The sequence below is a fragment of the Equus caballus genome, chromosome 30, assembly GCF_041296265.1.
Source record: "Equus caballus isolate H_3958 breed thoroughbred chromosome 30, TB-T2T, whole genome shotgun sequence".
In the NCBI taxonomy this organism is placed as follows: domain Eukaryota; kingdom Metazoa; phylum Chordata; class Mammalia; order Perissodactyla; family Equidae; genus Equus; species Equus caballus.
Window position 1 is genome coordinate 8,962,053 of NC_091713.1, and position 15,968 is coordinate 8,978,020.

A 15,968-nucleotide genomic window follows, 5' to 3' on the forward strand; every position below is an offset into this window, starting at 1 on the left:
TTGTAACATCATCAGTCTTAGTCTCAACATTCGTCCTCTTCTTCAGCCAAGCTGGAACCCAATTTCACCTTCTGATACTGTTACATAAACATTATTTACACATACATATGTATACTTTTTATGGAGATATACATATATAAATATTGCTTCAGTGTTTTTACTCACAAAAAGGGGACTAGAATACCAGTTGTCTCATAGATTTCATATTATAGGATTAATGACAGTGTATAAGAAGAAAAAAGAGAAAAATTCACCAGAAGATATAAAATAACCCTGAAATCAAGCAAAATCTGAAAGAATTACTAGAAGTCATTTTGGGTTTTTTTTGCTGAGTAAGATTGTCCCTGAGGCAATCCTGTTGCCAATCTTCCTCTTTTTGCTTGAGGAAGATTTGCCCTGAGCTAACATCTATGCCAATGTCCCTCTGTTTTCTATGTGGGTCACTGCCACAGCACGGCTACCAATGAGTGGCATAGGTCCATGCCCGGGAACTGAACCCAGGCCACTGATGTGGAGCATGCCAAACTTAACCACTAGGCCACGGGGCCAGCCCCTAGAAGACATTTTAAAAGGCACAAATACAGTGGTAGATTTTTAACACACTTGTTTTAAACTATAGATAAGCCTGAAAAAAAAGGTAGTATTATATATTCCTAACATAACATATATAGTCCTAAAATTAACCAATATTAAATATATTCTTTTCAGTCTCACATAGAACATTTACCAAAATTGACAACATTTACAAAAGCAGTCTTAGTCAATCTCAAAGAATTATTATCACACATATTATGCCCTTTGATATTAATGAAATAAAATTAGAGTTTCTTATAAAGTTAGCCAGAAAGATTTTTAGGATATTTATAATCTTTTTTTAAAGAGAAACTGTACTTCTGAATGGTTCATGGGATAAAGCAAAAATCACAATGGAGGGGCTGGCCCCATGGCGGAGTGGTTAAGTTCGCACACTCTGCTGCAGGCGGCCCAGTGTTTCGTTGGTTGGAATCCTGGGCACGTACATGGCGCTGCTCATCAAACCACGCTGAGGCGGCGTCCCACATGCCACAACTAGAAGGACTCACAACGAAGAATATACAACTATGTACTGGGGGGCTTTTGGGAGAAAAAGGAAAAAAATAAAATCTTTAAAAAAAAAAAAGAAGCTCGTCTTTCAAAAAAAAACACAATGGAAATTACAAAATATTTATAAATAAACAATAAAAGCATTTGATATTATCAGAACTTGTAGTGTATAGTGTAAACAGGCCCTAAAAGGAAACTTATAGCCTTAAATATATACAAAAGAAGTAAGGTGGTTTGAAAGTGAATAAACTCAGTTTTCAGTGTAAGATACCAATAAAATAACAACAGAGAAAACCCCCAAAAAACTAAAAGCTTGGATATTTTTAAAAAGGGGAAAAAATAGGGATTTACAAAAGAAAACAAATTGGGAAAGGTTAGTAGTGATGTCGTTTTTTAATCTACTCAAATTTCCTTATAAACACAGAGAGAACAAATAAGATAGCACCAAAAAAAAAAGAAAGAAAAAAACACTGGACAACGTCAGCAATGAAACTCAGTGACAAAGTATCCCTCAAAATCCCAAAATATACGTGAATTAAACAAACCAGCTAAAACTACCAGCCTCATGTGATATCAGCATAAGGAAGCAAGAGAAAACAAACATGACAGGGCTTAGAAGAGAGCACCCACACCAGCGACAGGCATTCAGTGGAAACCATGGCGGCCAGTCTGAGGACGGCAGCCCTAAGCAAAGGGCTTCTGCCCTTTCCATCTCTAGGTGAGTGCGAGAGGCCACAATGGTGTCTGGAAGAGCAAGAGGAGGGCCCGTGAGCTCCAAAGATGCCTCCAGGACAAAGAGCCACAAAGAAGAGAGATACAGGGAAAAAGAGTCCCAACTGAGCTGGAAAGCGACAACAAGGACAAAGAGAAACGACAGATGAATGATGGAGGGAAACAGAACCTGGAGACCTCAGATACTTTTAGCCTTATTTTTGGACACTTTACCAAACAACAGAGGGGTTAACTCTAGAGCCGTGAAGTTAGAACAGTTATTTTAACCCACCCCTCCCTCCTTAAAATCAGGAAAATTAATTTCATGTGAAAACATGAGCAACAGAAAGAGAATCACAGTCAAATCTCACATAGTTAAGAAAAAGAAGAGAATAAGAAGCATAATAACATCTCTGTAAGAATATACTCAATAAATAAAGGAAAGCTATAACTGAATGTGAAGACTAGTTTTATTTGTCAGCTTGCCTAGATTATAGTACCCAGTCATTTAATCAAATACTAATATAGATTTTGTTGTGAAGGTATTTTATAGATGTAGTTTGTGCCTGCAAGCAGTTGACTTTAAGTAAAAGAGAATACCTTTGATAATATGGGTGGAGCCTCTTCCAATGAGCTGGAAGCTTTCAGAGCAAAACTGAGGTTTCCTGGAGAAGAAATTCTGCTTCAAGACTGCACTATTAACTCTTACCTAAGTTTCCAGCCTGCGGGCCTGACCTAAAGATTTTAGGCTTGCCAGTTCCCACAATCACATGAGCCACTTTCTTAAAATAAGTCTCTTAATATACACATGTATAAATTCTATGGGTTCTGTTTCTCTGGAGAACCATTGACTGATACACCTGCTATTTCAAAATGAGGCAAAATAAATAAGAAAATGATACAAGTTATAAAAGAATAATATAAATCAGAATTTGAAACTCACTAAATAAGCTATAACTCAGGAAAAAATAGAAATAAAAGAAAAAGTCATATCAGAAATGAACTAAATTAGAAGAAACACAATTGTGAAGAAACATAATAGATAAGGCCTTGAGATAAATAGGAGGTTTTTAAAAATAAAAAAGATAAAAAGTGATTCAAGAGTAAATGACAAATATAAAAGATAAGCAAATAAAATCATATGTATAGTTGGAGATTCTGAAGAAGAAAATCAGTGTTTGGAACAGAACAATAATGTTAACATTAACTATAATTCAAAAATAATATGTGAAATGAACTTGAAACAACACATTGAAAGCACACAGCTCATACCTGGGAAAACAATTAAGAATGATTTTTTAAAAAGCAACCCAGGACAGTCATTAATAAAAGCACTGGACATAAAAAGAAACCCCTTGGGGATCTTGACAAAAAGAACAAGGAAAAGAAATTAAGATTTCCACCAGACTTTTCAGAAGCAACTCTTTATGTCAGAGACAACAAAGCAATACATATAAAAGGAAATTAAACATTAGCCAATAATTTTTATATCAAGATACACCAACTTTTAGATATAAAGGCCATAGCTAAGCTCTTATGACCATAAAATAACTCAGGAAATATTGTTCCTCTGAGCCCTTCCTGAGGAATCCACTAGAAAAAGAGCTTCAGATCACCAAAATGATTGCAGAGACATCAACACAAGGACTGATACTAAGTATTAAATACGAATTTTTCTGTAGAACTATGTCTACATGCTGACTATAAAAAAAGGAATATAGTTGCTAATGACTATACTCTGACAATGTATCAAAACATGAGTGGTGGGAGAATTATGGTCAGCCCAGGTAACGGTGGCCATGTAAGGTTGACTCTCTCCATACATTTCCAAAAAAACTATGCAGATCAACAAATAAAACCAAGAAAATTCTACATTACAGCATAACAAGAAGAAGCAGCACACTAAAACCTCAAACAACCTGTAAGTGGAAAATAAACAATTTTTAGCAGAGCTCTCACTCAAGCTCTTGTCATGATCCTCTGTGGAAAGTAAGAGGGCTCCTGAGAAAAGGAGGAGAAAAGACAGGAACGAAAGGTTAGGACTGAATTAAAATCACTGACAGAAAGAGAAAGTATACCCTAAGTGCAAAAATACTGCAAAAAGACTCCTCCAAGATCAGAGCACTGACTCGGAGGAAGAGAATTAAAAGTGTGTGAGACTTGAGGTGTGAGCCTGAGAAAGGCATCACTTCTCAAGAGAAGAAGATAAAAGGAAAGAAGAGACACCATTTGGAGAGTGAGTAGTGAAGGGAAAAAGAATCAAGAGGGGGAAATTTAGGACATTACAAGTCCCCTCCCAATCAAAGGAAAATACAACACCCTCAATTAAAGAAACTGCACTTTGCTATAATGAAAGAAGAAAATAAACCTTAACTAGGAATCTTTTAAACCAAACCAAGCTGCCAACCTGTCCATGTCATTCATAGATATAAGTAGTCTTTATCTATACAAACTACTCTAAGAGAATAGAAAATGAAAATCAAAACATTTGAGTCAATAAAATTGCCTTCAGGGGCTGGGCTGGTGTGTAGTAGCTGAGTTTGCACCTTCCACTTTGGTGGCCTGGGGTTGGCGGGTTTGGATCCCAGGCATGGACCTACACGCCACTCATCAAGCCATGCTGTGGTGGTGTCCCATACACAAAATAGAGGAGGACTGGCACAGATGTTAGTTCAGGGACAATCTTCCTCAAGCAAAAGGAGGAAGATTGGTAACAGATGTTAGCTCAGGGCTAAACTTTTTCACCAAAAAAAAAAAAAAAAATTGCCTTCAAAACATCAACCACAAAGCAGAAGAAAATTGCAAACTAACGTCCTAACTTGAATTAAATATCCCCAAACAAGAATTTGGTGATAACTGAAAGAAAAATCTTGAATTAAAAATTCACAAACTAGGAACAGAAATGAGCTGCAAATAAAAATAAAAAAAGAGTTGAACTAGGAAATGAAACAGGTGATTGTAAAGGAAATGAAGGCTAAATTAAAAGATACCCATGGGAGATTATATTTGAATGAAAATTGCATAAAAGACATTGGAGAAGGGCAAAAACAAAAAAACAGTCAAGAGAATATAAGTGAAATAAGTCAAGAAAAAAAAGGAACCAGGGAGAAAGTGATTGAAATGGAAGACAGACAAATAAAATCCAACACGTGTGTAATTGGAGTCTCTGAAATTGAAAAATAAAACAATGAAACAGAACTAACATTTAAATTTGTAACTAAGAAAACGTTTCACAAATAAAAGACGATCTGAATATATACATAAAAAGGCATCACCTGTACCTGGAAAAATTGATCTTTAAAGGTCAACTCTGAAACATATTTGAGTAAATCTGTTAGACTTTAAAGATAAAGAAAAATCCTTAAGCTTCCCAACAAAAACATCAAATAGGATACAAGATCATCAGAATTTTCTGAAGCAACATACAAAGGAAGGTAACTCAAGGAATGAAAGTATGAACCCAAGACCTTATATCCAGCCAAGCTCCCCTTTTAAGGCCACAGAAAAAACCCACTTTTAATAACAAGAATTCAGGAAATGCTATACCTAGGATCCCTTTCTGAAGAATCTACTAGATTAGGGTCAGCAAACTATGGCCTGTGTACCAAGTCCAAAACCACCTTATTTTGTAAATAAAATTTTATAATAATATGGCCACATGCAATTTCTTTATTTAGTGCATATGGCTGCTTTCATATTACAACAGCTGAGTTACGTAGTTGCAATAGAGATCATTTGATCTGCAAAGCCTAAAATATATACTATATAGCAAGTACAGCAAAAGTTTGCCAACAACTGTACTGGAGTATAGGATGAACTTCGTCAAACCAAGACATGACTCAGGTAACAGGCAAAAGGATTGATGGTGAGCACTAATATATTTGATTGTAGATAAAAGATTAACATGTGGAGATAAAGGCAAAGGATAATATATAAAGGTATATTCTAACCAAGTAGAAATAATGCAACTAAAAATTTGGGAGGAAGAAGGAGATGGATAAAGGAAAGTAGAACAAACTCATTGAATGCTGACCAGGGAATAGGTGGAAATTAAATGATACCATTAAAAAGTGAGAAACCAGATAGTAAGAAGAGTAAATAAGAGAGCAGGGCACTAAAGTTGTTCAAAAGATGCAAGTACTAGGTAACAACTAAGATGAAAATACAATCCTTCCTAAATACAGAAAGACTTTTTTTTAAAGGAGAGAGAAAATAACCAGGCAGAGAAACAGTAAATATAATGCGCATAATTATAAGATAAAATAAGAGACTTGAGAGCAAAGATAACAGTCATATAAACAAAGCAAGATGCAATACATGCTGTGTAAAAGAGGAACACTCAAAGAAAAAGGTGACCCAGACAGACTAACGATAAAGTAATGGGAGGAAACCTAGGTGACCTTGGGTTTGTCAATGACTTTGTAGATAGAACACCAAAGGCATGATCCATGGAAGAAAATTTGATAAATTGGACTTCATTAAAATTAAAAACTTCTGCTTTGTGAAAGTCACTGTTAAGAGAATGAAAGATAACCCACAGACTGGGAGAAAATATTTGCAAAACTACTCACATCTGATAAAGGACTAGTATCCAAAATATGCAAAAAACTCTTGAAGTTGGACAATTAGAAAACAAAAACCCAATTTAAAAAATGGACAAAGTGGGTGCCAGCCCCATGGCCTAGTAGTTAAGTTTGGCATGCTCTACTTTGGTGTCCCAGGTTTGGTTCCTGGGCACAGACCTACACCACTCGTTGGTGGCCACACTATGACAGTGACCCATATACAAAATAGAAGAAGACTGGCACAGATTTTAGCTGAGGGTGAATCTTGCACAAGGAAAAAGAGGAAGATTGGCAACAGATGTTAGCTCAGGGCAAATCTTCCTCAGCAAACAAACAAGAAAAATAGACAAAGGATCTGAACAGGCACCTCACCAAAGAAGATATGTAGATGACAAATATGCATATGAAAAGATGTTCAACATCATATGTCATCAGGGAGCTGCAAATTAAAACAATGAGATATGACCCCACAACTATTAGAATGATGAAAATCCAAAACACTGACAAGACTAAATGCTGATGAGGATGTGGAATATCAGGAACTCTCATTCACTACTGATGGGAATGCAAAATGGTACAACTACTTTAGAAAACAGTTCTGTAGTTTCTTCTTTATTTAAATATATCCTTGGAATATAATAATCCCATTCCTAGGTATTTAACCAAAAGAAATAAAAATATATGTCCACACATATGTACATGAATGTTCACAGAAGTTACAGTCAAAATAGCCCCAAACTGGAAACAACCCAAATGTTCATCAACAAATGAATGTATACACAAATTGTGATATATGAATGCAATGGAATACTATTCAGCAATAAAAAGGAATGAAGTACCCATGTACACAATATTATAGATGAATCTGAGAGCACCAGACTAAGTGAAAGAAAAATGACCCAAAATGGCTATATGTGATTTCATTTATATGACTATCTCAAAAAGACAAACTACAAGAACAGGAAACAGATTGGTGGTTGCCAGCAGCTGAAGATGAGAAGGGCAAGGATTGACTGCAAAGGGCATGAGAGAACTTTCTGGGCGATATCAGTGTTCTATATCTTGATTATTGTGGTGAGTATGCTATTTTATGCATTGTCGAAACTCATCAAACTATATGCTTAAAAGGAGTACATTTTATTGTATGTACATACCTCAGTAAACCTGCCTTTTACAAAAGGAATTAAAGAGATAAATAAACTAATAATCATGTATAAAAACCCCAGATAATCTTGATCCTGATTTACATAAACAAACTGGATCTTATCTGGACTCTGATTTACATAAACAAACAAAAAATGACATTTACAAGACAATTGGGGGCCAGTTCAGTGGCCGAGTGGTTAAGTTCGAGCGCTCCGCTGCGGCGGCCCAGGGTTCGGATCCTGGGTGCGGACATGGCGCCGCTCGTCAGGCCACGTTGAGGCGGCATCCCACATCCCACAACTAGAAGGACCTGCAACTAAGATATACAACTGTGTGTGTGTGGGGGGGGGGGGGTTGGGGAGATAAAGCAGAAAAGAAAAAAAAAAGATTGGCAATAGTTGTTAGCTCAGGTGCCAGTCTTTAAAAAAAAAAAAAAAAAAGACAATTGGAAGTTTGAACACTGGCTAGATATTTGATGATATTAAGGAATTACTATTAATTTGTGGTTATGATTTTGTAAAACACCTTTATTGAGATATAATTCACATACTGTACAACTCACTCATGTAAAATGTACAATTCAATGGTTTTTAGTATATTTACAGAGTTGTGCAACCATCACTATGGTAAGTTTTAGAATATTTTTACATTCTACAAAAAACCCCTGCATCCCTTTAGGGGTCACCACCTCCATACCTCCCAGCCGTAGGCTACCATTAGTATACTTTCTGTCCATATAGATTTGCCTATTCTGAACATTTCATATGGATAGAATCATATATATGTGGTCCTTTGTGTCTGGCTTCTCCCACTTAGCATGTTTTCAAGGTTCATCCATACTGTAGCATATCAGTCCTTTATTCCTTTTTATTGCCAAATAAATATATAATTATCCATTATGAGGATATACCACATTTTATATATTCATTCGTCATTTGATGAACATTTGGGTTGTTTCCACTTTTGTGCTATTATGAATAATACTTCTATTAATGTTCATGTATGAGTTTTTGTGGGGACATGTTTTCATTTTTCTTGAAATGTACCTAGAAATGGAATTGGTGGGTTATATGGTAACTCTATGTTTAATAATTTGAAGAGCTATCAGATTGTTTTCCAAAGTGGATGCACCATTTGACATTTGGCAGCAATGGACGAAGGTTCCAATTTCTCCACATCCTCAGTATTACTTTTTATTATCTGTCTTTTAGATTATAGCCTTCTAAGTGGGTATCTCATTGTAGTTTTCATTTGCATTTCCCTAATGGGAAATGGGCTTATTGGCCATTCTGATATCTTCTTTGGAGAAATGTGTATTCAGATTCTTTGTCAATTTTTTAAAAAATTGGTTTGTTTGACTTTATTATTGAATTACAATACTTCTTTATATATTCTAGATACAAATCTCTCATCAGATACATGATTCACAAAAATTTTCTCCTATTCTCAGGATTGTCTTTTTACTTTCTTGATGATGCCCTTAGAAGCACTAAAGTTTTTAACTTTGAGGATGTCCAATTTATTTTTTCTTTTGTTATTTGTGTTTTGGTGTCACATCTAAGAAACCATGGCCTAATCCAAGATGATGAAGACTTTTCTTTATGATTTCTTCTATGAGTTTTATAGTATTAGATCTTATATTTAGGTCTTCAATCCATTTTGAGTTAATTTTTTACATATGGTCTGAAGTAGGGGTCCATTTTTATTCTTTTTCATGTGGATATCTAGTTGTCCCAGCACCATTTGTTGAAAACACTATTCTTTTCCCATTGAATTTTCTTGGTGTCATTGTCAAAAATCAATTGACCATAAATATGAGGTTTTATTTTTTGGAATCTCAACTCTGTTCCATGGATCTGTTTTCCTATCATTATGCTTATCCCACAGTGACTCAATTACTGCAGCTTTGTAGTAAGTTTTGAAGCCAAGAACTGCGTCTTCCAACTTTGCTCTTCTTTTTCTAGACTGTTTTGTGTATTCTGGTTCTCTTGAATTTCCATGTGAAATTCCACATGAATTATCATATGAAATTACTACACTCACTTAGTTGTTTTAATAGGTTTTAGTGGATTCTTCGAGGCTTTCTACAATACGTCTGTAGAAGATTATGCCATCTGCATATAGGTAGTTTCTTTCTCCCTTTCCAATGTGGATGCATTTTATTTCATTTTCTTGACTAAAAGCCATGGCTGAGATCATGGTGTTTGGTTTTTTTAATTTAAGCATCCTGTCATTTTAAGACAAACACTGAAATATTTGTGGATGAAATGATATGTCTGGGATAGTTTCAAAATAATACAGAAGGGGAGAAAGTGGGTGGTAGAGTCAATGAAACAAGATTGGCCATGACCTGGTAATAATGAAGCTGGGTTTGGGGTATATAGGGGCTTATTAAGTATAATATAATAAATTCCATACTTTTTGTGTATGTTTAAATTATGCTAACCTCTATACCTTTGTGCAGGGTTAAATTTTTCCATAATAAAAAGTTTTAAAAATGTGCATTCAAAACTGAGAACAAGTTTTGTAGAAATTACCAAGTTTATATATAAATCTCTCTAACGGGGAATTTAAAATGGTATAGTCAAGTGCCTGTAGACTGTTTCCACTATGCTTACCAACTTTGAACTTTTAGGTGATTTGGGGTTATTTAAACAGAAAACTGATATTCTATTTAAATTCACATTGAGTGGAGAGGGATTTTTTTTGAGGTGTAATTGACATATAACACTATATTAGTTTCAAGTGTATAACATAATGATTCAATATTTAATACATTACAAAATGATCACCACAATGTCTAGTTAACATTAACCGCCATATATGTTAAGAAAATTTTTTTTCTTCTGATGAGAACTTTTAAGATCTACTCTCTCAGCAACCTACAATATGCATTATAGTAGTTTTACTATAGGCATCATGCTACACATCACATCCTCATGACTTATTTTATAACTGGAAGTTTGTACCTTTTGACCCTCCACAACACCCATTTTGCCCACTGCCATCTCCCATCTCTGGCAACCACTAATCTCCTCTCTGTATCTATGAGCTTGGGTTTTTTTCTTTATTTAGATTCTATATTAAGTGAGATTAATGTGGCATTTGTCTTTCTCTGTCTGACTTATTTCATGTAGCATAATGCCCTCAGGTCCATCCATGTTGTCACAAAGGGCAAGATTTCATTGTTTTTTATGGCTGAATAATATTGCATATATACATATATATATATATATATTTACACACACACCACATCTTCTTTATACCTTCATCCTCCAATGGACATTTTTCTCCATGTCTTGACTATTGTAAATAATGCTGCGATGAACATAGAGGTGCACATATCTTTTTGAGTTAGTGTTTTCATTTCCTTTGGATAAATACCCAGGTGTGGAATTGCTGGACCATGTGGTGGTTCCAGTTTTCACTTTTTGAGGAACCTCTATACTGTTTTCCATAGTGGCTGCAGCAATTTACATTCCCACCAACAACCTACAGGAATTCCCTTTTCTCCACATCCTCTTCAATACTGGTTATTTTCTGTCTTCTTAATTATAGACATTCTAACAGGTGTGAGGTGATATCTCATTGTGGTTTTCATTTGCATTTCCTTGATAATTAGTGATGTTGAGCATCTTTTCATGTACCTGTTGGCCACGTGTATGTCTTCTTTTTAAAAATGTCTATTCAAATTCCCTGCCCAGTTTTTCATTGGACTGTTCGTTTTTTTGCTAAAGAATTATATGAGTTCTTCATATATTTTGGATATTAACCTCTTATCAGATAAGTGATTTCCAAATACTTTCTCCCATTCTGTAGGTTGTCTTTTCTTTTTGTTGATGGTTTCCTTTGCTGTGCAGAAGCTTTCCATTTAATTTATTTACTTATTTCAATTATTTTATTGAAATCATAAAGGTTTATAACATTGTTTAATTTGGGGTGTACATTATTATTTATCAATTTCTGTATAGACTGCATCATGCTCATGACCAGAAGTCTAATTTTTATCTGACACCATACATATGTGCCCCTTTACCACATTCACTCACCCCATACCCCCTTTCCCTCTGGTAACCACTAATCTGTTCTCTTTATCCATGTGTTTATCTTCCATATGTGAGTGAAATTATGGAATATTTGTCTTTCTCTATCTGGCTTATTTCGCGTAATATCATACCCTCAAGTTCCATCCTTCTAGTGGCAAATGGGAGGAATTTCTCTTTTTTTATAGCTGAGTGGTATTCCATTGTATATATCTACCACATCTTTATTCATTCATCTGTCGATGGGCATTTAGGTTGCTTCCATGTCTTGGCTATTGAGAATAATGCTGCAATGAACATAGGGGTGCATAAATCTCTTGGATTGTTGATTTCAAGATCTTTGCATAAGTACCCAGTAGTAGGATAGCTAGATCATATGATATTTCTCTTTTTAATTTTTAAAGAAATCTCCATACTGTTTTCCATAGTGGCTGTACCAGTTTGCATTCCCATCAGCAGTGTATGAGGGTTCCCTTTTCTCCACATCCTCTCCAACACTTACTATTTCTCGTCTTGTTAATTATAGCCATTCTGATGCGAGTGAAGTGATATCTCATTATAGTTTTGATTTGCATTTCCCTAAAAATTAGTGACATTGAACAGCTTTTCATGTGTCTGTTGGCCATCTGTATATCTTCTTTGGAGAAATGTCTGTTCAGATCATCTCCCCATTTTTTTGGATCAGGTTGTTTGTTTCTTGTTGAGTTGTATGAGCTCTCTATATATTTTGGAAATTAACCCTTTGTTGGATGTATGATTTGCAAATATTTTCTCCCAGTTGGTGGGTTGTCTTTTCATTTTGTTCATGGTTTTCTTTCCTTTGCAAAAGCTTTTTCATCTGATATAGTCTGATTTGTTAACTTTTTCTTTTGTTCCCCTGCCTGAGTACACATGGTATTCAAAAAGATGCTGCTAAGACCAATGTCAAAGAGTGTATTGCTTATATTTTCTTCTAGGAGGTTTATGGTTGTATGTTTTACAGTCAAGTCTTTAATCCATTTTGAGATAATTTTGTGTATGGTGCAAGGTAATGATCTACTTTCATTCTTTTCCATGTGGCTGTCCAGCTTTCCCAACACCATTTATTGAAGAGACTTTCCTTTCTCCACTGTATGTTCTTGGCTCCTTTGTCAAAGATTAACTGACCATAGAGATATGGTTTTATCTCTGGGCTTTCAATTCTGTTCCATTCATCTGTGTGTCTGTTTTTATCCAGTATCATGCTGTTTTGATTATTATAGCTTTGTAGTATATTTGTTTTGTTTGGGGAGGAAGATTGTCCCTGAGCTAACACCTGTTTCCAATCTTCCTCTTTTTGCTTGAGGAAGACTGTTGCTGAGTTAACATCTATGCCAATCTTCCTCTATTTTGTATCTGGGACGCCATCTCAGCATGGCTTGATAAGTGGTGCATAGGTCCACACCCAGGATCCGAACCTGTGAACCCTGGGCCACTGAAGTAGAGTGAATGAACTTAACCACTACGCCACTGCACCAGCCCCGTGAAATCAGGGATTGTGATGTCTCCAGCTTTATTCTTTTTTCTCAGGATATCTTTGGCTTTCCAAGGTCTTCCTTTTTTTACTGTAGTAACATTGGTTTATAACATTATATAAATATCAGGAGTACATCATTATATTTCACTTTCTGTGTAGACTACATCTGGTTCACCATCCAAAGGCCAATTACAATCCATCACCAAACACATGTGCCTAATCACCTCTTTTGGTCTCCTCCATACCCCCTTCTCACATGGTAACCACCAATCCAATCTCTGTTTCTATGCGTTTGTTTGTTGTTGATTTTATCTTCTACTTATGAGTGAGATCATACAGTATTTGACTTTCTCCTTCTGACTTATTTCACTTAGCATAATACTCTCAAGGTCCATCCATGTTGTCACAAATGGCTAGATTTCATGCTTTCTTACAACTGAGTAGTATTCCATTGTGTACATATAACACATCTTCTTTATCCATTCATCTGAGTAGTATTCCATTGTGTACATATAACACATCTTCTTTATCCATTCATCCCTTGAGAGGCACCTAAATTGGTTCCAAGTCTTGGCTATTGTGAATAATGCTGCAACGACCACGGGGGTGCATGTATCTTTATGCATTTGTGTTTTCAAGTTCTTTGGATAAATACCCAGCAGTGGAATAGCTGGATCATGTGGTAGTTCTATTCTTAATTTTCTAAGGAATCTCCAGACTGTTTTCCACAGTGGCTGCACAGTTTGCCCTCCCACCAGCAGTGTATGAGAGTTCCCTTCTCTCCACATCTTCTCCAACACTTATTATTTCCTGTCTTGTTAATTATAGCCATTCTGATGGGAGTGAGGTGATATCTCATTGTAGTTTTGATTTGCATTTCCCTAATGATTAGAGATGTTGAACATCTTTTCATGTGTCTGTTGGCCATCTGTATATGTTATTTGGAAAAGTGTCTGCTCAGATCTTTTATCCATTTTTGAATTGGGTGGTTAATGTTTTTGTTGTTCAGGTGTATGAGTTCTTTACATACTTTGGATATAAACCCCTTATCAGATATATGGTTTGCAAATATCTTCTCCCAATTGTTAGGTTGTCTTTTCATTTTCTTGATAGTTTCCTTTGCTGTGCAGAAGATTTTTAGTTTGATGTAGTCCCATTTGTTCATTTTTTATTGTTTCCCTTGCCCTTTCGACATGGTATGTGAAAATACCCTAAGCCCAAGTTGAAGAGGATACTGTCTGTTTTCTTCTAGAAGTTTCATGGTTTCAGGTCTTACTTTCAAGTCTTTAATCCATTTTGAGTTTATTTTTGTTTATGGTAAAAGATAATGGTCTACTATCCTTCTTTTGCATGTGCCTGCCCAGTTTTCCCAACACCACTTATGGGAGAATTTTCCTTTCTCCACTGTATGTTCTTGGCTCCCTTGCCAAAAACTAGCTGTCCATAGATGTGTGGGTTTATTTCTGTGCTTTCCATTCTGTTCCATTGATGTGTGTCTGTTTTTGTGACAGTACCATGCTGTTTTGATTACTTATAGCTTTGTAGTATATTTTGAAATAAGACAGTGTGATATCTCCAGCTTTGCTCTTTTTTCTCAGGATTCCTTTGGCTATTTGAGGTCTTTTGTTGTTCCATATAAATCTTAGGATTCTTTGTTCTACTTCTGTGAGGACCGACTTTAGGATCCTGACTGAGATTGCAGTGACTCTTTAGATTGCTTTAGGAAGTACGGACATTTTAACTATGTTAATTCTTCCAATCCAAGAGCATGGAACATCTTGCCATTTCTTCATGTCTTCTTCAATTTCTTTCAATAATGTTTTATAGTTTTCAGTGTACAGGTCTTTCACCTCCTTGGTTAAATTTATTCCTAGGTATTTAATTCTTTTTGTTGCAACTATAAATGTGATTGTATTCTTAATTTCTCTCTATGCTACTTTGTTGTTAGTGTATAGAAATGCAATGGATTTTTGTGTGTTGATTTTGTATCCTGCAACTTTACTGTATTCACTTATCATTTCTAACAGTTTTTGATGGATGCCTTAGGGTTTTCTATATATAAACTCATGTGATCAGCAAATAGTGACAGTTTCCCTTCTTCATTTCAAATTTGGATCCCTTTTATTTCTTTTTCTTGCCTGATTGCTCTGGCTAGGACTTTCAATACTATGTTAAATAAGAGTGGTGAAAGTGGGCATCCTTGTCTTGTTCCTGTTGTCAGAGGGATAGCTTTCAGTTTTTCTCCATTCAGAATGACATTAGCTATGGATTTGTCATATATGGGCTTTACTATGTTGAGGTAATTTCCTTATATATGCATTTTATTCAGAGTTTTTATCATAAATGGATGCTGTATCTTGTCAAATGCTTTCTCTACATCTATTGAGATGATCATGTGATTTTTATTCTTCATTTAATGAGGTGTATCATATTGATTGATTTGTGGATGTTGAGACATCTCTGCATCCCTGGAATAAATCCCACTTGATCATGGCGTGTAATCTTTTTAATGTATTGTTGTATTCGATTTGCTAGTATTTTGTTCAGGACTTTTGTGTCGATGTTCATCAGTGATATTGACCTGTAATTTTCTTTTTTCCTATTGTTCTTGTCTGGTTTTGGAATCAGGGTAATGGTGACTTCATAGAATGAGTTAGGAAGCTTCTCCTCCTCTTCAATTTTTTGGAGGAGTTTGAGAAGGATAGGTATTAAGTCTCCTTTGACTGGTAGAATTCACCAGGGAAAAAATTCAATCCTGGACTTTTATATTTGGGGAGATTTTGGATTACTGTTTTAATCTCCTTACTGGTGATTGGTCTATCCAAATTCTCTATTTCTTTTTAATTCAGTTTTTTCTGATTCTAAGAATTTATCCATCTACAGGATTACCCAATTTGTTGGCATATATCTTTTTGTAGTATTCTC

At 35.4% G+C, this 15,968-nt stretch overlaps 1 protein-coding gene across 13 annotated transcripts in view; it reads right to left on the reverse strand.

Moving 5' to 3' along the window:
* The window catches only part of CATSPERE (catsper channel auxiliary subunit epsilon), a 263,745-nt gene that overhangs the window by 208,409 nt on the left and 39,368 nt on the right, over positions 1-15,968 (reverse strand). The window lies entirely within an intron of this gene.